General features: G+C 48.0%; 1 protein-coding gene across 1 annotated transcript in view; it reads right to left on the bottom strand.

The window, feature by feature from the left end:
* Positions 1 to 9902: 9902 nt before the first annotated feature.
* Positions 9903 to 21105, bottom strand: part of LOC148506416 (V-set domain containing T-cell activation inhibitor 1-like) — a 123377-nt gene continuing 112174 nt past the window's right edge. Inside the window, exon 6 of the mRNA XM_088446788.1 lies at positions 9903 to 10068. The gene's annotated coding sequence lies outside the window, so the exon portion shown is untranslated. The remainder of the gene's footprint in view (positions 10069 to 21105) is intronic.

Genomic DNA, 21105 nt, shown 5'->3' with positions numbered 1-21105 from the left:
TTTGGACTGGAGTGTACTTTCGGGGGTTACAGCACCCTTAACGGTCAAGCCAGCCGGCCCTTTACTTATGACACAGGCGCACGCTTGGCACTACTTTGTTGATGCACGTGCGGCTACTGCGCACACAATTCACAACCACAGAAAATAATTTTTTTTTGGTTTGGACTGGAGTGTACTTTCGGGGGTTACAGCACCCTTTAACGGTCAAGCCAGCCGGCCCTTTACTTATGACACAGGCGCACGCTTGGCACTACTTTGTTGATGCACGTGCGGCTACTGCGCACACAATTCACAAACACAGAAAATAATTTTTTTTTTGGTTTGGACTGGAGTGTACTTTCGGGGGTTACAGCACCCTTAACGGTCAAGCCAGCCGGCCCTTTACTTATGACACAGGCGCACGCTTGGCACTACTTTGTTGATGCACGTGCGGCTACTGCGCACACAATTCACAAACACAGAAAATAATTTTTTTTTAGGTTTGGACTGGAGTGTACTTTCGGGGGTTACAGCACCCTTAACGGTCAAGCCAGCCGGCCCTTTACTTATGACACAGGGGCACTCTTGGCACTACTTTGTTGATGCACGTGCGGCTACTGCGCACACAATTCACAAACACAGAAAATAATTTTTTTTTAGGTTTGGACTGGAGTGTACTTTCGGGGGTTACAGCACCCTTAACGGTCAAGCCAGCCGGCCCTTTACTTATGACACAGGCGCACGCTTGGCACTACTTTGTTGATGCACGTGCGGCTACTGCGCACACAATTAACAAACACAGAAAATAATTTTTTTTTGGTTTGGACTGGAGTGTACTTTCGGGGGTTACAGCACCCTTTAACGGTCAAGCCAGCCGGCCCTTTACTTATGACACAGGCGCACGCTTGGCACTACTTTGTTGATGCACGTGCGGCTACTGCGCACACAATTCACAAACACAGAAAATAATTTTTTTTTAGGTTTGGACTGGAGTGTACTTTCGGGGGTTACAGCACCCTTAACGGTCAAGCCAGCCGGCCCTTTACTTATGACACAGGCGCACGCTTGGCACTACTTTGTTGATGCACGTGCGGCTACTGCGCACACAATTCACAAACACAGAAAATAATTTTTTTTTTGGTTTGGACTGGAGTGTACTTTCGGGGGTTACAGCACCCTTAACGGTCAAGCCAGCCGGCCCTTTACTTATGACACAGGCGCACGCTTGGCACTACTTTGTTGATGCACGTGCGGCTACTGCGCACACAATTCACAAACACAGAAAATATATTATTTTTTTAGCACTTGGGGGGAGCACCCCTGATGGACAGAGCACCCCCTGGACAACACTACAGCACCCCTTTAGGACTGGGACACTGCACAGGACTTTGGAACTGACTGCACAACACAGTCCAGCCAGCCCCTATGGACTTTGAAGTAGTGGACACAGCCCCTATTAACAACAGCAGCACAGCACAACACAGCCAGCCCCTATGGACTTTGAAGTAGTGGACAACAGCAGCACTACACTACACTACACTACACAGCACTAACTCCCACCCTCCCTCTTCACTGTCCACAGCCGAGTGAGAAAATGGCGCCGACGCGGGTACCTTATATAGGATCCAAAACCCGCGAGACTCGGAAGGCGGGATGATGACGTTTTGCCTCGATGTCAGATCCGAGTCAGGCGGGAAAAGTCGAGCCTGACTCGGATCGGACTCGGATCGGGGGGGCTCGGGGGGGTTCGGATTTCAGAAATCCGAACCCGCTCACCCCTAGTTATTACATATGTAATTTATGGTTTACCAACACATCATCATGGTTTGGAGTTTTACCATGTTGAGCAATAAATGACCATGGCCTGAGCCTTTTGTTGCAGATGGTGTATGGAGTGTTGGCTATTTTCCTTCCTTTGGTCAGATCACTACATTCATCATCAATTACATTTCCACTCCCAGTCCCATCACCACCAGCGGACACTGAGCTGATAGCAGGCGTTGAGTTACTGCTAGTACTAGGATGATCATCCTGACCCATAGACTGATCCATTACTGATTATTATAAAGTCTGATTTTACAATTATATTACTACAAGTAAACAGCAAGTTATTATTACACACAATAAGGGGAAGGGCAGGGCCGACTCCAGGATGAGCCGTGCCCTGTGCAAAATGGGACTAAAGTGCCCGTTAAACCTGCCGCATGCGCCCAAAAATGGGGGCATGGCCTAATTACCATAGGCCACACACCCTGAATTCAGCTATTTGGGGGCATGCCCGCATGGCATGCGTCCCATTTAATATCAGGCTAAGGGTGAGCCCAGCACTCCTTCAGTAGCTGGGCTGCCCCCAACCCTCTTCTAGCACTAAATGGATGCCGCACGCATGCGCGCTGCATCCACTCCTCTTCTCCAGGGTCCGACACCGCCATGCAACTGCAGCAGTGCCCAACCTCCTGACTGCCTTCAGGACACTTCAGCCCATGGGTGGAACAGCAGGGCAGTGCCCTAAAAATGCAACTGTCCTGCTGAAATCGGTATGGTTGGGAGTGGTGCTCCCTCTATGGGGTGGCGCCCCTGTTCGGCCGCACTGGTCGAATATGCCTTGAGCCGGCCCTAGGAAAGGGGGGACTGATACCTTCACAAATATGAAATACCAGAGTAGTACCCCAAACTTTTGCAGATTCTTGGGTAAAGTGTGAAATAACTGTACACAATATAAGTGTCACGACCAGAGTGTTCTTACCTGCTGGCTGGCGGTCTCTGCCTGTGCAAGCGCTCTGGTGCGGTCCTACCGATGGGGTGCTGGTTTCTGGAGGTTGGCATGAGGTGCATGAGGATGTCCCGGGAGAACAGGCCATGCTGGTACAGGTAAGACTGGCAGCTTCTCCGTGCTGCAGACTGCTGGGCACTGCCATCTTGGTTTTGGGCATGTGACCTGAATGGGCCAATCAGGTTAGAGCTTCTGCATGTGACTCTCAGCAGCCTATCTTGCACCTTCCTGTGGCACTTAAGGGTGTTCAGCACACCCTCTAGTAGCCAGTGCAATGTGTTCTCAGCCTTGCTGTGTGAGAGGTCTCTGTGCTCCCTAGCCTTGGTATATTACAGTCTCAGCAGTGTCTCTCTTGCTTCCTGTCAGCAATCCAGGCAGTTCCCAGGATGCCTGCACCAGCTACTGTATACCCCACATTTCACCCTCCGCTTGTGACTGACCAGCCGCACGCACTCAGAACCCACCGCAGTTTACAGACCTCTGATCAGAACCCACCGCAGTTTACAGACCTCTGATCCTCAGCATACCTCTATTGGACTTTTGTTTCTCTGTCAGTTCATTACCAGACACCTGCTTCTCTGCTTCACATCAATTGGATTTCTTTATTATCAGACACTTGTTTCTCAGTTCCACAGTAATTGGACATTTATCCTCAGTTCACCCATGGACTTTTGTTACAGTAGTTTATATATTTGTTTTATCCCATTAAACCAGCTGCCTTTCAGTTTAACAAACCCGTTCCTGCCTCAACTCTTGATTCCATCCCAGGTCCAAATACCCCCCAGGTCCTGACAATAAGGACAAGATACATTGTTAAAAAAAAAAGGGGGAGTGAGGATGAGTTCATAAGTACAAATAAGTAGTTAAATAACAAACTTTTTTACTATTATTTTTAGATTTTAATACAGTGGTTATCACTGTACACAATATACAAGTAAGATCATTTTTCAGCAGGATGGAAAATATTATTCATATCCCTGTAGGGAACGGGTATGTAATGGCGGCTGTTGGGATGCCTCCTGTCAGAATACTGACTGCGGTATCCTGATGGTTGGTATCCCAACAGGGGTTGGGTAAGTATACTTACCCTCCCCCCTTCTCCCCCTAACCCTCCCTTCTTGTAGCCTAACCCAAACCCAGCCTGCACTGTAACCCTAAGTCCCCCGTTAGTGCCTAAACCTAACCTCACCCCTAGGGGTGCCTAACCCTAACCTCCCACCCCCAAAACCTAACCCCACTACACTGCTTAAACCTAACCCTCCCCCCCACGGCTAATAGCTGGGACGCCCCGGTCTTACCTCATTTGGGCAGGCATTCTTCTGGATTTCCTGGCATCGGTATTAAGATAGGCATCGGTATTTCGACGCCTATCTTAAGTCCCATGTTGGGCTTCCCCCATCGGGATTTAGACCGGTGGCATCGCAGCCACCGGTCTCATAACTACATCCCCCCCTGTAGATATAAGGTGCATTATACTCTACATACAGTTTCCAGCATATTCACGTACGATAACCATATTATGGAAAGATCATTTTGTTTTTTCTCTCCGCATTTTTGTTGAAAGTTCCATATATACAGCATATTATATTTGGACAATGAGTCCCCCAGTATACGTCATGCTGCCCATAATTTGTTTCAATATCTTGTTACCAGCCATTACCCTTTGACACTAATTTTCTACCAATCACCTAATCGGGGCCGGATTAATAATGGGGGACACAGTCGGGAAGCCAACAGACCTAATCCCGACCGCTAGCTTCCCGACTGTCTAATCCCAGCACAGGTCTAAAGACAAGCATCAAGATCCCGACACCTGTAATTAGACCTACGCGGGAGCCCAACACCCAGCATCCCGATCGGAACGCTGGGCACCGGGCGCAGACAGCCATGGAAGGGGGAGGGTTAGGTTTAGGGCTCTTGGGGGGGAGTTAGGGTTAGGCACCCCCCTGGGAGGTTAGGGTTAAGCTAGGGGAAGGGAGGGTTAGGGTTAAGCACCCCTGGGGGACTTAGGTTTATGTGGCGGGGAAGGGGGGGTTAGGTCTAGGCAGTTAGAGGGGGGAATAGGGTTAGGCACCCCTAAGGGAGGGTTAGGGGGAGGAATTAGGTTAGTTTATAATTACCTTAAGGATGATCGGGATTTCCTCCTCTGTCGGGCTGCCGCTGTCGGGATCAGAACCGCCGGCCATGCTAATTCATACTGATTCCAATAATGGGGTGGGAAGAGCTACAGCTTCGGGCCCTCTATGCCACTCCAGTGCTGCTGAAAAAAAACCTGTCCTCTTGTCACTACCGTCAGGAATCCAATGACCCCTTTCACTTCCCGTCTGCCCAATCTGAGCTCCAAAGCCCCGTTACTGTACAACCCCTTCCACACCAATGGGGCCGTCCGAAGCGCCACCCCTATGTGGCCCTAAGCTCCGCCCCCATGCCACTGTAAACTCTACCCCCGATCACTCTAAGCTCCGCCTCCTGGTCCATCCACACTTGTGTCCCTGTGCACGGCACTAAAGCTCCGATATTTGATGCCCCGCTCATTCACCCTCCCTGAGATTTAATTGTCCCACAGTGGTGACCGGGTGAAGTGTTAGGCTGCCTCTCATTGGGTGCTCTCGTCCTGGCTCCACCGTCCAGAGGCACCTGTGGCAACAACAGTAATGAGGTACTGTACTGTTAGAGGGGAGCAGAACAGGTGAGAGATGGGGCAGGAATGAGCTGCCTGTAACAAGTGATTCTCTGTTGGGCCACTTTATCAGAGTGCAATGGAGTGTGCTCCTATAATAAACAAATCTAGGAAAAAGTTACGTGTAGCGCTGCTCATTTACAGTATTCATGTCTCATAAATGACCATAACACGGATAATACACAGAGGGCTTCTGTGTATCAGGAGTAACACTGCTCCCTGCATGACAATGAAACACACCAAAATAAACAAACAAAAAACTCTAATGCTGCTGTGTGTACCTGTGTTCATGTGTGCCAAACGTATGTGTATGTAGCTACCTCCCGCGCTGGGACGAAAGAATAAAAATAACATTGATAAACAGATCTGAAACACTAAAAACTATTGTTGATCGCCTGTGATTGTGTACTAGGGGTCGGATTCAGAGATGGGGGCAATGGTGATTACAGGCGCAGACCAAGCGATTGTTTGCCATTGCGCATGTGTATAAGCCGCACTGAGCGTGGGCAGAGGCCGCAGTGTGATTACGAACACACAGAGGATTCCATCGCACAGTGAGTGACAGGCAGCATTTGGGGGTGGTAACAGGGTGGTCAGAAAACGCGGGCGTGTCTGGCTGTTTAAACGCCGTTACATGGGCGTACATAAATTAGCCCCTGTGATCTCCTATGCAGCATGAGAGCCCTCTGCATGCCAAGAGAGCTGCCAGGTCTGCCGCTGGTCAGACCTTCCGCAAGGGCAAGATGGCTGCTCAATGTGCGTCGATATTACTGATATTTATGAAGGTAAGCGACATCATACGCATATGAGAATGCAGCAGTGGGCGTCCTTGTGCTCGGTGATCTTTGGAACCATTAGCATATTTTTGCAGCTACGTTGCGTACGAAATCGACGTTGTGATCGCATTAGCATTCATCTCTGAATCAGGCCCTAGATGTCCAAAGTGCCAGCCATGTATTCCGGATATATATTATAGTTGCTATAGATTTGCCAGCAGCTTATGGTCTGATTTATCCAATTCCAGGGGCCATAGTGTATATCAGTGATGTTCTATGTACTTTGCGGTGGTCATTGGAGTTCTCTGCATTATAGGGCACTCATTACAATATTCTCTGTAGTGTAGTAGTGGTCAATTAGATGCTTGGTGTACTATATGGCAGTCACTGCAATATTCTTTGTATTATATGGCAATTACTGTGATGCTCTCTGTGCTATATAGCTGTCACTGTAAGGCTCTCTGTATCATATAGCGGTCACTGCAATGTTCTCTGCATTATCTGGTGGTTACTGTGATGTTCTCTGTATTAAATGGCAGTCACTGCAATCTTCTCTGTATAAATAGGTGGTTACTGCAATGCTCTGTGATCGGCGAGGTAGTGTAGTACAGGCAGCAATACTTAGCCATTGAGTTTTGAGACAGCAGAGTCTGCATGCTCCATTGAAAAGTGTAGTTACCCAAGAAACACAGGCACTAGTCGAGTCTTGTCTTTTTCAAGAACAGAAAGCCTAGCTTCACCCCCTATGTATGTATACTGTACATATACATACATATAAATATTCTCAACCCTTCCCACATATTAAAAATAATTTGCATGTATGTGTGAAAATGTATGTAATATTTACTGCCTTGGTACATTAGTTCCATTGTACTGTAGCTATTTAGTTTTAAAAAAAGGCAACTGTTACTTTACTGCAGTGGCTAGGGATGTGGGATGAACACTCATAGAAATATGCCAGTTATCAGTGAACAATTTTGGATTTTTTTAAAATAAATTTTTGTTATTAATCTCAACCATTCTAGCACTCAAAGAAAAACAGACAGTATAGTTCTCACCCTTTCACAAAAAAACCAAACTTTTTCTTGTTATAGCTCCACTATATTGTGGGTAAAGGTAGGCGTCAACTATGACCTCCATTGAGATAGCCACTGCACAGGCCACACCTCCTCTGTTGACCACACCCACAAGTACTGCCCCCCCCATCACTAGTCGCACAGCTGCAGCGCTTGTCACAATCCACAGCAATGCAACCCTTGTGGCAACCAATAGCAATGCGAGCGGCCGAGAGGCCGCTCCATAAAAAAAAAAAAAGAGACGCCCTGATTCAGAGCGAGCGCTCTGTCAGAGCGTCCGGCTCTGAATGAGGGCCTCAGTCCATATATTCATAAAATATGGCTCCTGGTTGGTTGTACGTATTTTTTATATGCAGTATTTGTTGATATTTATGTATGTGTTACATGTCTAAATATTAATGTTTACATTATGGCTAGTCATATTCTAGTCTGAATAAATATACATTGCATATAAAATATACTAATAAATTTATATATATATATATTTATATTTAGTGAACATCAGACCCCTGATTATTCTATTTAAATTTCATAATCAATGGTGTCTTATTAGCACAAATAGACCTTGCTCTTTGTATGTCACTGTTAAATAAAACACAGAAACTTTGTATCTTGTCCTTATAGTGTGCGCAGTTATTTCACACTCACCCAGGAATCTGTAAATGTTTGGGGTACTACTCTGGTATTTCATATATGTGAAGGTATCAGTCCCCCCCGTCCCCATCTCATTGTAATAACGACTTGCTATTTACTTATTGTAATATAATTGTAAGATCAGACTTTATTATAATCAGTAATGGATCAGTCTATGGGTCAGGATGATCACCGTAGTACTATTACGCCTGCTATTAGTGGAAACAAAGGTTATATGGGAAGTATAAAGTGTCAGCGAGGCCGTTCCCAATCACACACACCTGGCTCAGTGTCCGCTGGTGGTGATGGGACTGGGAGTGGAAATGTCATTGATGATGAATGTAGTGATCTGTCCAAAGGAAGGAAAATAGCCGACACTCCATACACCAACTGCAACAAAAGGCTCAGGCCATGGTCATTAATTGCTCAACATGGTACAAGTAGAAACAAGCCCAGGTCAAAAGTGAGTGACCAACACAGTCATGTATCTCCTGCAGCTTCCACAGCACTAGCTTCTCGCTGTAAGTGTAGCACTATCAGTGTGACTGGTGTCACCTCCAATACAGACATATCCATAACCAAGAATAATAACACTGAGGCCGAAGAACAAAAATTTGTTTTCACAGAAGAATCCAGGACAGAGTCCAAGTATGTCCATGTGTGCATGAAAATGTAGATGTTGATCTATAACTGGATCATGGCGATAATTATGTATCTGACAAAGAGAATAATGATGGCGGCAGAATCAGGCTCTATGAAGGTGTCTGAGCTGTAACTTTTTCCTTTCCCCATTCTTTGGGCCACTGTACAGCTTGCAAAGAATAATTTCCTGATAAAATGTGTTTGGGTTATACTTGTACTTGTCCAGGAGTTGTAACAGGTTTTTGGACTATAAAATGTGTCTGGCAGCCCTGTGTGTGTGTAAGTTGGGGCACAGATAAGTTAGGGGTAGATGGTACGTTACAGTAGGGACAGCAGCTCCATCTGACCTTCCCTTCTCCTGGCATCAACTCCACCAGCTCTCCCTTCCCAGACTGTAGCAGAGAGGTCAGGCCCAGAGACAGAGAAATGAGTTAACGAGACAATCTTGATAAGCAGAAGAAGAATCAGGCAAATTTATTATTAGCGCAGTCTCAGGGCATTACATGTAAAATGCAAGATGCGGTAACATGCAAGAACTAATTATCAGCATACTAATGATATGGTGCTTCACACAATGATTATTGCAGGGGATAGGTAGAAAGTGATTATCACCATGAAAATAACATAAAATTCCACACATATAAGAAAATACTAATATGTACTAAATTCCTTTCAGTAATTCGCTACTGTGAATAACCAGCAAACAGCGTCTCTCTTGTCAATCAAAACATAACCCTTAACCTCAAACTCGCACTGTGAAATGCAATTGCAATCCAATCTCCCTTTTTTTTCAGAAGAAATTTAAATTTTTTTGTGCGCACTCCCCTGAGAGGGAAAATCTTTGTTTATAAGGTCAAATGTCAGGACAGTGCGGATCCCCTTGGACCTCCCTAATGAACAATTAGGCATTTAAAAGTTTTCAATTAGCTTAATTGGCTCAATAATTACATGTCATCTGCGGGTGTTAAAAAATGTCCTCAAATTATTCCAAAATCAACCTTTTCATTAATTTAGGCACCCCAAATTCAATTACAGTATTAATTTAAATGAAAATTGTTTCTTTTTTATCATTTTCTTAAAATTTTTGGAAAAAGTTACCACAAAATCACCTTTTTGTTCCATTTTACCTTTAATTTGTTTGCGACTAAACAAAAAGTTAGCTTTTATAAAAAAAAAATTAGGCCCTTCAGTACTTTCATTAAGGCTCTATATGATTCTGCAAATTAAGGTGTCACTCTTTGGGAATCTACAATGGTTTCCCCAATTTTTCATGCACTTCTTCCAGGTTCAATTTTGTAGAATAATTGCACACACTCACAGCGATTACCATAAATAGACATTTCTCTGGAATGCGCATTTGTGCAATGTTTGCGAGTTTCATGAAACAAACTGGCACCTACAGTAATTGCATTGACCACTATATGTATAATAATCGCATAGGGGGAGAGGAAAATGTGATTCAGGAGAAAGCTTCAAACTTCAAAATGTCCCACGCCGAGACGCCAAATGCTGGAGAAAAACAAATACAAAGAAAAGAAAAGAGTTATAAAATGTGTATTATTTACACAAAATAGTAAACTAAATGCATAAGAATGAAATGAGACATAATAACTATCACAACACCGTACTAAATGTTTTGAACAAAAGAAAAATGTGTTAATGAAGAACTAAAGTAACAAGTAATGAAGTAACAAAGTAATGAAGTAACAAAGTAACACAGTAACGAAGTAGCGGTGCTGTACTGGCGCTGTCTCTTGTAACGATGAAGAAAACAACTATGGGCTCTATATAGTAAATATAAAACCTCTTCTCCCTGTTTATAAAAGAAAAACTCCAGTAACGTAGATGATTTCTGTTCTCTTAGTGATACTGGACCTGATTAAGGGGTCTATTTACTAAGGAGTGTTAGAGAAAGAATGAAAAGTGATAAGAAAGTGATAAGGTGCCAGCCAATCAGATCCCAACTGTCATCTCACAGGCTGTGTTTGAAAAATGACAGTTGGAAGCTGATTGGCTGGTACCTTGTCACTTTTCACTCTGTCTCCTAACACTGCTTAGTAACTAAACCCCTAAGAGTTATACACAAACCTGATGATTCGCATACAACGCTGATGGCGGCCAGTTGGCGCATGTGCAGGATCTGTACTGTCCATGTGCCAATCACTTTTTCTGCAAGATTGCTCGCAGTGCCCCCTTAGCTGCAGCACAATTAACATGCTATGGCAGTTTGGGGGCAGGGGTGGTGCTGGTGACCATATTACAGAATGTGGAGGACACACATCTAATGGTGCATGGGAGGAGAGAGCAGGGACACACATCTAATGGTGCATGAGAGGAGAGAGCAGGGATACACACATCTAATGGTGCATGGGAGGAGAGAGCAGGGAAACACACATCTAATGGTGCATGGGAGGAGAGAGCAGGGACAAACATCTAATGGTGCATGGGAGGAGAGAGCAGGGACACACATCTAATGGTGCATGGGAGGAGAGAGCAGGGACACACATCTAATGGTGCATGGGAGGAGAGAGCAGGGACACACATCTAATGGTGCATGGGAGGAGAGAGCAGGGACACACATCTAATGGTGCATGGGAGGAGAGAGCAGGGACACACACATCTAATGGTGCATGGGAGGAGAGAGCAGGGAAACACACATCTAATGGTGCATGGGAGGAGAGAGCAGAGACACACACATCTAATGGTGCATGCGAGGAGAGAGCAGGGACACACACATCTAATGGTGCATGGGAGGAGAGAGCAGGGAAACACACATTTAATGGCGCATGGGAGGAGAGAGCAGGGAAACACACATCTAATGGTGCATGGGAGGAGAGAGCAGGGACACACATCTAATGGTGCATGGGAGGAGAGAGCAGGGACACACACATCTAATGGTGCATGGGAGGAGAGAGCAGGGAAACACATCTAATGGTGCATGGGAGGAGAGAGCAGGGACACACACATCTAATGGTGCATGGGAGGAGAGAGCAGGGACACACACATCTAATGGTGCATGGGAGTAGAGAGCAGAGACACTCACATCTAATGGTGCATGAGAGGAGAGAGCAGAGACACCACATCTAATGGTGCATGGGAGGACAGAGCAGGGAAACACAACTAATGGTGCAGGGAGGAGAGAGCAGAGACACACATCTAATGGTGCATGGGAGGAGAGAGCAGGGACACACACATCTAGCATGGGAGGAGAGAGTAGGGACACACACGTCTAATGGTGCATGGGAGGAGAGAGCAGGGAAACACATCTAATGGTGCATGGGAGGAGAGAGCAGGGACACACATCTAAAGGTGCATGGGAGGAGAGAGCAGGGACACACATCTAATGGTGCATGGGAGAAGAGAGCAGGGACACACACATCTAATGGTGCATGGGAGGAGAGAGCAGGGAAACACACATCTAATGGTGCATGGGAGGAGAGAGCAGGGACACACACATCTAATGGTGCATGGGAGGAGAGAGCAGGGAAACACATATCTAATGGTGCATGGGAGGAGAGAGCAGAGACACACACATCTAATGGTGCATGTGAGGAGAGAGCAGGGACACACACATCTAATGGTGCATGGGAGGAGAGAGCAAGGAAACACACATCTAATGATGCATGTGAGAGAGCAGGGAAACACACATCTAATGGTGCATGGGAGGAGAGAGCAGGGACACACATCTAATGGTGCATGGGAGGAGAGAGCAGGGACACACACATCTAATGGTGCATGGGAGGAGAGAGCAGGGAAACACATCTAATGGTGCATGGGACGAGAGAGCAGGGCCACACACATCTAATGGTGCATGGGAGGAGAGAGCAGGGACACACACATCTAATGGTGCATGGGTGTAGAGAGCAGAGACACACACTTCTAATGGTGCATGGGAGGAGAGAGCAGGGAAACACACATCTAATGGTGCATGGGAGAAGAGAGCAGGGATACACATCTAATGGTGCATGGGAGGAGAGAGCAGGGACACACATCTAATGGAGCATGAGAGGAGAGAGCAGGGACACACATCTAATGGTGCATGAGAGGAGAGAGCAGAGACACACACATCTAGTGGTGCATGGGAGGAGAGAGCAGAGACACACACATCTAATGGTGCATGGGAGGAGTGAGCAGGGACACACACATCTAATGGTGCATGGGAGGAGAGAGCAGGGACTCACATCTAATGGTGCATGAGAGGAGAGAGCAGAGACACCACATCTAATGGTGCATGGGAGGACAGAGCAGGGAAACACAACTAATGGTGCAGGGGAGGAGAGCAGAGACACACATCTAATGGTGCATGGGAGGAGAGAGCAGGGACACATACATCTAATGGTGCATGGGAGGAGAGAGCAGGGAAACACATCTAATGGTGCATGGGAAGAGAGAGTAGGGACACACACATCTAATGGTGCATGGGAGAAGAGAGCAGGGAAACACACATCTAATGGTGCATGGGAGGAGAGAGCAGGGACACACATCTAATGGTGCATGGGAGGAGAGAGCAGGGACACACATCTAATGGAGCATGAGAGGAGAGAGCAGGGACACACATCTAATGGTGCATGGGAGGAGAGAGCAGGGACACACACATCTAATGGTGCATGGGAGGAGAGAGCAGGGAAACACACATCTAATGGTGTATGGGAGGAGAGAGCAGAGACACACACATCTAATGGTGCATGCGAGGAGAGAGCAGGGACACACACATCTAATGGTGCATGGGAGGAGAGAGCAGGGAAACACACATCTAATGGTGCATGGGAGGAGAGAGCAGGGAAACACACATCTAATGGTGCATGGGAGGAGAGAGCAGGGACACACACATCTAATGGTGCATGGGAGGAGAGAGCAGGGAAACACATCTAATGGTGCATGGGAGGAGAGAGCAGGGACACACACATCTAACGGTGCATGGGAGTAGAGAGCAGAGACACACATCTAATGGTGCATGGGAGAAGAGAGCAGAGACACACACATCTAATGGTGCATGGGAGGAGAGAGCAGGGACACACATCTAATGGTGCATGGGAGGACAGAGCTGGGAATCACATCTAATGGAGCATGAGAGGAGAGAGCAGGGACACACACATCTAATGGTGCATGGGAGGAGAGAGCAGGTACACACATCTAATGGTGCATGGGAGGAGAGAGCAGGGACACACATCTAATGGAGCATGAGAGGAGAGAGCAGGGACACACATCTAATGGTGCATGAGACGAGAGAGCAGAGACACACACATCTAATGGTGCATGGGAGTAGAGAGCAGGGATACACATCTAATGGTGCAAGGGAGGAGAGAGCAGGGATACACAAATCTAATGGTGCATGGGAGGACAGAGCAGGGAAACACATTTAATGGTGCATGGGAGGAGAGAGCAGGGACACACATCTAATGGTGCATGGGAGGAGAGAGCAGGGAAACACAGATCTAATGGTGCATGGGAGGAGAGAGCAGGGACACACACATCTAATGGTGCATGGGAGGAGAGAGCTGAGACACACACATCTAGTGGTGCATGGGAGGAGAGAGCAGAGACACACACATCTAATGGTGCATGGGAGGAGTGAGCAGGGACACACACATCTAATGGTGCATGGGAGGAGAGAGCAGGGACTCACATCTAATGGTGCATGAGAGGAGAGAGCAGAGACACCACATCTAATGGTGCATGGGAGGAGAGAGCAGAGACACACATCTAATGGTGCATGGGAGGAGAGAGCAGGGAAACACACATCTAATGGTGCATGGGAGGAGAGAGTAGGGACACACACATCTAATGGTGCATGGGAGAGCAGGGACACACACATCTAATGGTGCATGGGAGGAGAGAGCAGAGACACCACATCTAATGGTGCATGGGAGGACAGAGCAGGGAAACACAACTAATGGTGCAGGGGAGGAGAGCAGAGACACACATCTAATGGTGCATGGGAGGAGAGAGCAGGGACACACACATCTAATGGTGCATGGGAGGAGAGAGCAGGGAAACACACACCTAATGGTGCATGGGAGGAGAGAGCAGGGAAACACACATCTATTGGTGCATGGGAGAAGAGAGCAGGGAATCACACATCTAATGGTGCATGGGAGGAGAGAGCAGGGACACACATCTAATGGTGCATGGGAGGAGAGAGCAGGGACACACACATCTAATGGTGCATGGGAGGAGAGAGCAGGGACACACACATCTAATGGTGCATGGGAGGAGAGAGCAGGGAAACACACATCTAATGGTGTATGGGAGGAGAGAGCAGAGACACACACATCTAATGGTGCATGCGAGGAGAGAGCAGGGACACACACATCTAATGGTGCATGGGAGGAGAGAGCAGGGACACACATCTAATGGTGCATGGGAGGAGAGAGCAGGGACACACACATCTAATGGTGCATGAGAGGAGAGAGCAGGGAAACACATCTAATGGTGCATGGGAGGAGAGAGCAGGGACACACACATCTAATGGTGCATGGGAGGAGAGAGCAGGGACACACACATCTAATGGTGCTTGGGAGTAGAGAGCAGAGACACACACATCTAATGGTGCATGGGAGGAGAGAGCAGGGACACACATCTAATGGTGCATGGGAGGACAGAGCTGGGAATCACATCTAATGGTGCATGGGAGGAGAGAGCAGGGAAACACACATCTAATGGTGCATGTGAGGAGAGAGCAGGGAAACACACATCTAATGGTGCATGAGAGGAGAGAGCAGGGAAACACACATCTAATGATGCATGGGAGGAGAGAGCAGGGACACACATCTAATGGTGCATGGGAGGAGAGAGCAGGGACACACACATCTAATGGTGCATGGGAGGAGAGAGCAGGGAAACACATCTAATGGTGCATGGGAGGAGAGAGCAGGGACACACACATATAACGGTGCATGGGAGGAGAGAGCAGGGACACACACATCTAACGGTGCATGGGAGTAGAGAGCAGAGACACACATCTAATGGTGCATGGGAGAAGAGAGCATGGAAACACACATCTAATGGTGCATGGGAGGAGAGAGCAGGGACACACATCTAATGGTGCATGGGAGGAGAGAGCAGGGACACACATCTAATGGAGCATGAGAGGAGAGAGCAGGGACACACACATCTAATGGTGCATGGGAGGAGAGAGCAGGGATACACATCTAATGGTGCATGGGAGGAGAGAGCAGGGACACACATCTAATGGAGCATGAGAGGAGAGAGCAGGGACACACATCTAATCGTGCATGAGACGAGAGAGCAGAGACACACATCTAATGGTGCATGGGAGGAGAGAGCAGGGATACACATCTAATGGTGCATGGGAGGAGAGAGCAGGGATACACAAATCTAATGGTGCTTGGGAGGACAGAGCAGGGAAACACATCTAATGGTGCATGGGAGGAGAGAGCAGGGACACACATCTAATGGTGCATGGGAGGAGAGAGTAGGGACACACTACACTAATGGTGCATGGGAGGAGAGAGCAGGGACACACATCTAATGGTGCATGGGAGGAGAGAGCAGGGACACACACATCTAATGGTGCATGGGAGGAGAGAGCAGGGAAACACACATCTAATGGTGCATGGGAGGAGAGAGTAGGGACACACACATCTAATGGTGCATGGGAGGAGAGAGCAGGGAAACACACATCTAATGGTGCATGGGAGGAGAGAGCAGGGATACACATCTAATGGTGCATGGGAGGAGAGAGCAGGGACACACACATCTAATGGTGCATGGGAGGAGAGAGCAGGGAAACACACATCTAATGGTGCATGGGAGGAGAGAGCAGAGACACACACATCTAATGGTGCATGCGAGGAGAGAGCAGGGACACACACATCTAATGGTGCATGGGAGGAGAGAGCAGGGAAACACACACCTAATGGTGCATGGGAGGAGAGAGCAGGGAAACACACATCTATTGGTGCATGGGAGGAGAGAGCAGGGACACACATCTAATGGTGCATGGGAGGAGAGAGCAGGGAAACACATCTAATGGTGCATGGGAGGAGAGAGCAGGGACACACACATCTAATGGTGCATGGGAGGAGAGAGCAGGGACACACACATCTAATGGTGAATGGGAGTAGAGAGCAGAGACACACACATCTAATGGTGCATGGGAGGAGAGAGCAGGGAAACACACATCTAATGGTGCATGGGAGGAGAAAGCAGGGACACACATCTAATGGTGCATGGGAGGAGAGAGCAGGGACACACATCTAATGGAGCATGAGAGGAGAGAGCAGGGACACACATCTAATGGTGCATGGGAAGAGAGTTGCGTCCCTAAGTTCGGATCAGTAGCTGGCCGATCAAGGGGAGGATGTGGCCGTATGACAAAAAAACCGCCCCCTTCTCGTACGCATTACACGTCATCTCCGGGCATATAAGGATTAATTGAGACCATCGGGAACCATCGGAACTGGTCATAGAGCTTAAGGTTGACCATACCCTCTCTTAAGCACTACAATCAGGTCAGTGTAATAACCTCCCATGTCACATGTGCCATGACGCTACTTTGTTAATTATGCACTCCCATAAACCGTATGCACTCCCATTAACCATATGCACTCCCATAAAATGCCGTTCGCATAATTAGGCACGCCTGCGTCCAGATCTCCACTCCCCCGTACACAAGCACCTTCCCCTGTTACCACCCACAAATGCCTCATCCTGTCACTCAAACTACCGACCTGGCTGTGTTCAAGGAGAGAGAAATTTCTGATCGTAACAGCTAGTTTGCGCACGCGCATTGCGAACTTTACGAATGCGCAGTTTAGTGAACATCAGTGGCGTACGACCGTGCGGCCGCAACGACCGACTCTGAATGAAGTCCACAGTGTGGGTTGGATACACCAATAGTGCACTTACTGTGACAGCAGTGTCGGCAGAGCGGGGTTGCTGACGGTGTCCTCAGTATATGGAATGGCAGTGCTGTGGTGCTGGCAGTGTCCTTATTGAAGGGTACCGGTGATGTCGGCAGTGCGGGGTTGCCCAGCAGTGTCATTAGTGCAGGTTTGCTGGCTGTGTCGGCAGTGCAGGGGTGCCAGCAGTGTCTTTAGTGCAGGTTTGCTGGCTGTGTTGGCAGTGCAGGGGTGCCAGCGATGTCCTCAGTCCAGGTTTGCTGACTGTGTCGGCAGTGCAGGGGTGTTCTCAATGCAGGGTGCCAGTGGTGTCGGCAGTGCGGGGGTCCCAGCGATGTCCTCAGTGCAGGTTGCTGACTGTGTCGGCAGTGCTGTGTCGAGTCGCGAGGTTTTGTTTTGAGTGGGCTTAACGCGGATTGGCTGAGAGAGCCGTTAGTCACACTGGGCTGACATATTAACCTTGAGGGCTGGAAGCTGATGCAGCCACTCTGCTGAGTAGAGGTATTATTATGGACAAGTCCCGCTGTAGCCTTGAGGGCTGGTGACGTGTAGCAAAGAGTGGCCTTTGGGCCATGTAACAAGATGCAGCTTTGAGGGCTGGTAGCCTTGGCGAGATGTGGCCTTTGGGCCGTGAAGCAACCTTGGGGGCTGGTAAGAATTGGCAAGATGTCGCTCTCATGCAACTTGTGCTGCCAGGTTGACACAAGCAGCATTATACTTGATTGCGTACCCTGGGTGTAGAGGTGCGGCTTGTGCCGCTGGGTTGACACAAGCGGCAGTACACTGGCTTGCATTCACTAGATGCTGAGGTGCAGTCCGTGCCGCCTGGATGACACAAATGGAAGGAGCTAAACAAAGCAGACAGGGAGACTGGATACTCGACTGAAACAGGAGACTCACAGCAGAACCGGAAACATGAGAAATGCTATCATTGGCATCAGAACAATGCATCAGCAGGGTAGAAAAAGGAGGATGCAACAATCCTGTTCCAGGAGAGATGTCGTCAGCCAGATGGGAGGACTTCACAAGCTGACAGCATGGCGTCTGTCTCCCAGCAACTGACCTGCGAGAACCACCATCCAACAGGACACGACTGCGGCTTGTGACACTGTGTCCACGTTCCCCCTAACTGGCATGCGAAAACCAAAATGAAAACCTTCAAACAAAAATTCAGCGACCTGCTCATTCAGGGACCAGTCCAACCATTTGTACATTGCCCCGATATGGACAGGAGAGGGCACCTTATTTAGCACCTGAAACCCAGAATGTTGCTGGGTACCGAGCCTGAAGCACTTGGAGAATGTGTGAGACCCACCACAGACAGAGACAGAGGTGTTGAAAATGACACCAACGCCCCTGCAAGAAGGAGGCATTATTGAATGCAAAACATTTTGCACATCCATACGGCCCAGCCTAGAAGCCTTGACCAACCCTGGAATTCTCAGGTGAAGGCTGCATGACTTCCAGCCAAACCTTCACATCCTACCATTCAAAGTCCGTCACCCGTCTGCCATCTTGCTTGCGACAAAATTCTTCAATGTACGCATGCCAAGCCATGCCCCTGAGGATTGCTGCATGCTGTGAACCAGATGCAGATACCTGATGATGTTCAGGTGCTCCTCCGGCCACGTCTCCAGGTAACATGATGAAAAAAATGCAAGAAACGGACGGCCAATTACCATAACACTAAAGAGCAGATCCACCCACAACAAACAGGCTTTGGCACATACTTCCAGCCCCTAAAATAAACAGGCACCAAAAATACTGCTATAGGCTAATAAAACCAGTGATCAGCACCCACACCAGCCCCCATCCTAGAGGTTTATACCATCTCTTTCCTTATACTAATCATTGGGTTTTTCAATTATAACAAAAGCTACCACATCCATTTTCTTAGTGAATAACACTGTATATGTGAGGATTCGGGATTCCTTTAATCACCCAGACACCGAGCAGATGAAACCCAAGTAATGGTTTATTGTTCATAGCACACAGCAATGTATAATACACAGGAACAGGATATAGCTGTAGTGAGGGCACAATATACAGGTAACAGCCTAGACAGAGCCAGTCCCTCCGAAAGGAGATAGGACCCGATTCAGACCAGGACGCTAAGAAGCGTTCACTCGTAGCTGCTGATGGTTCGCATTGCACGTATACATAGCAGTGCACGTGCGCGAGCCAGTCATAGCAATCTGGAAGCGATCGCTCGAATTACACAGACTGGCCGCTTCTTAGAGTGACAGAAAGTGCCGTTTGTGGGCGGTGACAGCTTCAGGGGCTGGTCCATGAAAACGGGGGAGTGGATGTGCGAACGCAGATGTGTCTGTGCATTCCAAGAGCATTTAATAGACATGCTTAATTAGCATGGAGGCGTCATAGTACACATCACCTGGTTGTATTGCAGCCTGCAGTGATCGCAGTGCTTGCGGCACGGTAGGGCCTACCTCAAGGGCTACATGCAGCTCTGATGGCTCTCAATGTTACTGATATAGCACACACTTCCTGGAGATGACGTGTTAAACTGGCGTGCGTTTCGCTCTACCGACACTCTCTAAGACAGTGATTCCCAACCTCGGTCCTCAAGGCACACTAATAGTCCTGGTTTTTGTGTTATCCATGCTAAAGCACAGCTGATTAAATCAAAATAACTGAGGTACTAATTAAGTTACCTGTGCTCAAGTATGGCTATCCTTAAATTCTGGACTGTTAGTGTGCCTTGAGGACCGTGGTTGGGAACCCCTGCTCTAAGACATAGTGGGCATGCTATTGCCCTGCCATGCATTCACCTGCCATGCCATCACTTAGCCAAATTTGCATACTCTGAGAAAGAGCGTACGCATTCAGCGAGCGGGTCTGAATCGGGCCCATAGTTCTACAGCAGGGGTGGGGAAACTTTCTTCTGCCGAGGGCCATTTTTATATATATATATATATATATATATATATATAACATTGTTTGCGGGCCTGGTGCAGGCCATGCCCTCTCCGTGTGATGTCACACAAGGGCAGGGCCACAATCGGCAGTGATTACAGCAATGCCTGGAGCATCCTGAGGATGCTCCGGGGAGCTGTAAGGGCATCGGTGTGACCATCTGAAACATCCTAAGGACACTCCAGGTGCACTGCTGCATAGATTTTGGCTGCAGGATGCCATTGTAGGCACCCTGCTCGCCAAATGAGGCTAGCAGAAAAAAGCTCAGAGGGCCAGACCAAATGATTCCGCGGGCCTTATATGGCCCCTGGGCCTGAGGATCCCCATCCCTGTTCTACAGCAACAGGTATGAAGGACAAACAGTTCCACACAGGTGAAATAGAGATTGAAGATAGCAACTTGTCCACACAGGCATTAAGATGAGACGAGAGCTGCATAAGCTTAAGGATATGTAAGAGTCCTTAGTTTTTTGTAATTAGTTTGGGGGGTTTATTTGGTTGGGTGGTTCCTGACCATGTGTTAGCTCATGGGAGTGGCTATATGTGGGCTTTATAAGGCTAGTGTATGCCCAGCAACTCTCTTTCTGGATGGTATTTTTCCCTTGGTGCCATCCTGGGCAGTGACTGGTGATATTTATTCTGTTTCTTTATTCTGTTTGTTTTCTCCTTGTCTGCGGGCCAGACCCGGACGGTATCTGCAGTGCGCTCGCTATTGCCGATGGTTGCTAATCTGCGCATGCGTATGCATC

This window comes from Taudactylus pleione, unplaced genomic scaffold, assembly GCF_031769625.1.
Source record: "Taudactylus pleione unplaced genomic scaffold, aTauple2 ptg000405l, whole genome shotgun sequence".
In the NCBI taxonomy this organism is placed as follows: domain Eukaryota; kingdom Metazoa; phylum Chordata; class Amphibia; order Anura; family Myobatrachidae; genus Taudactylus; species Taudactylus pleione.
The sequence above is the reverse complement of the archived record's forward strand: the minus strand, read 5'-3'. Positions and strand labels throughout refer to the sequence as shown.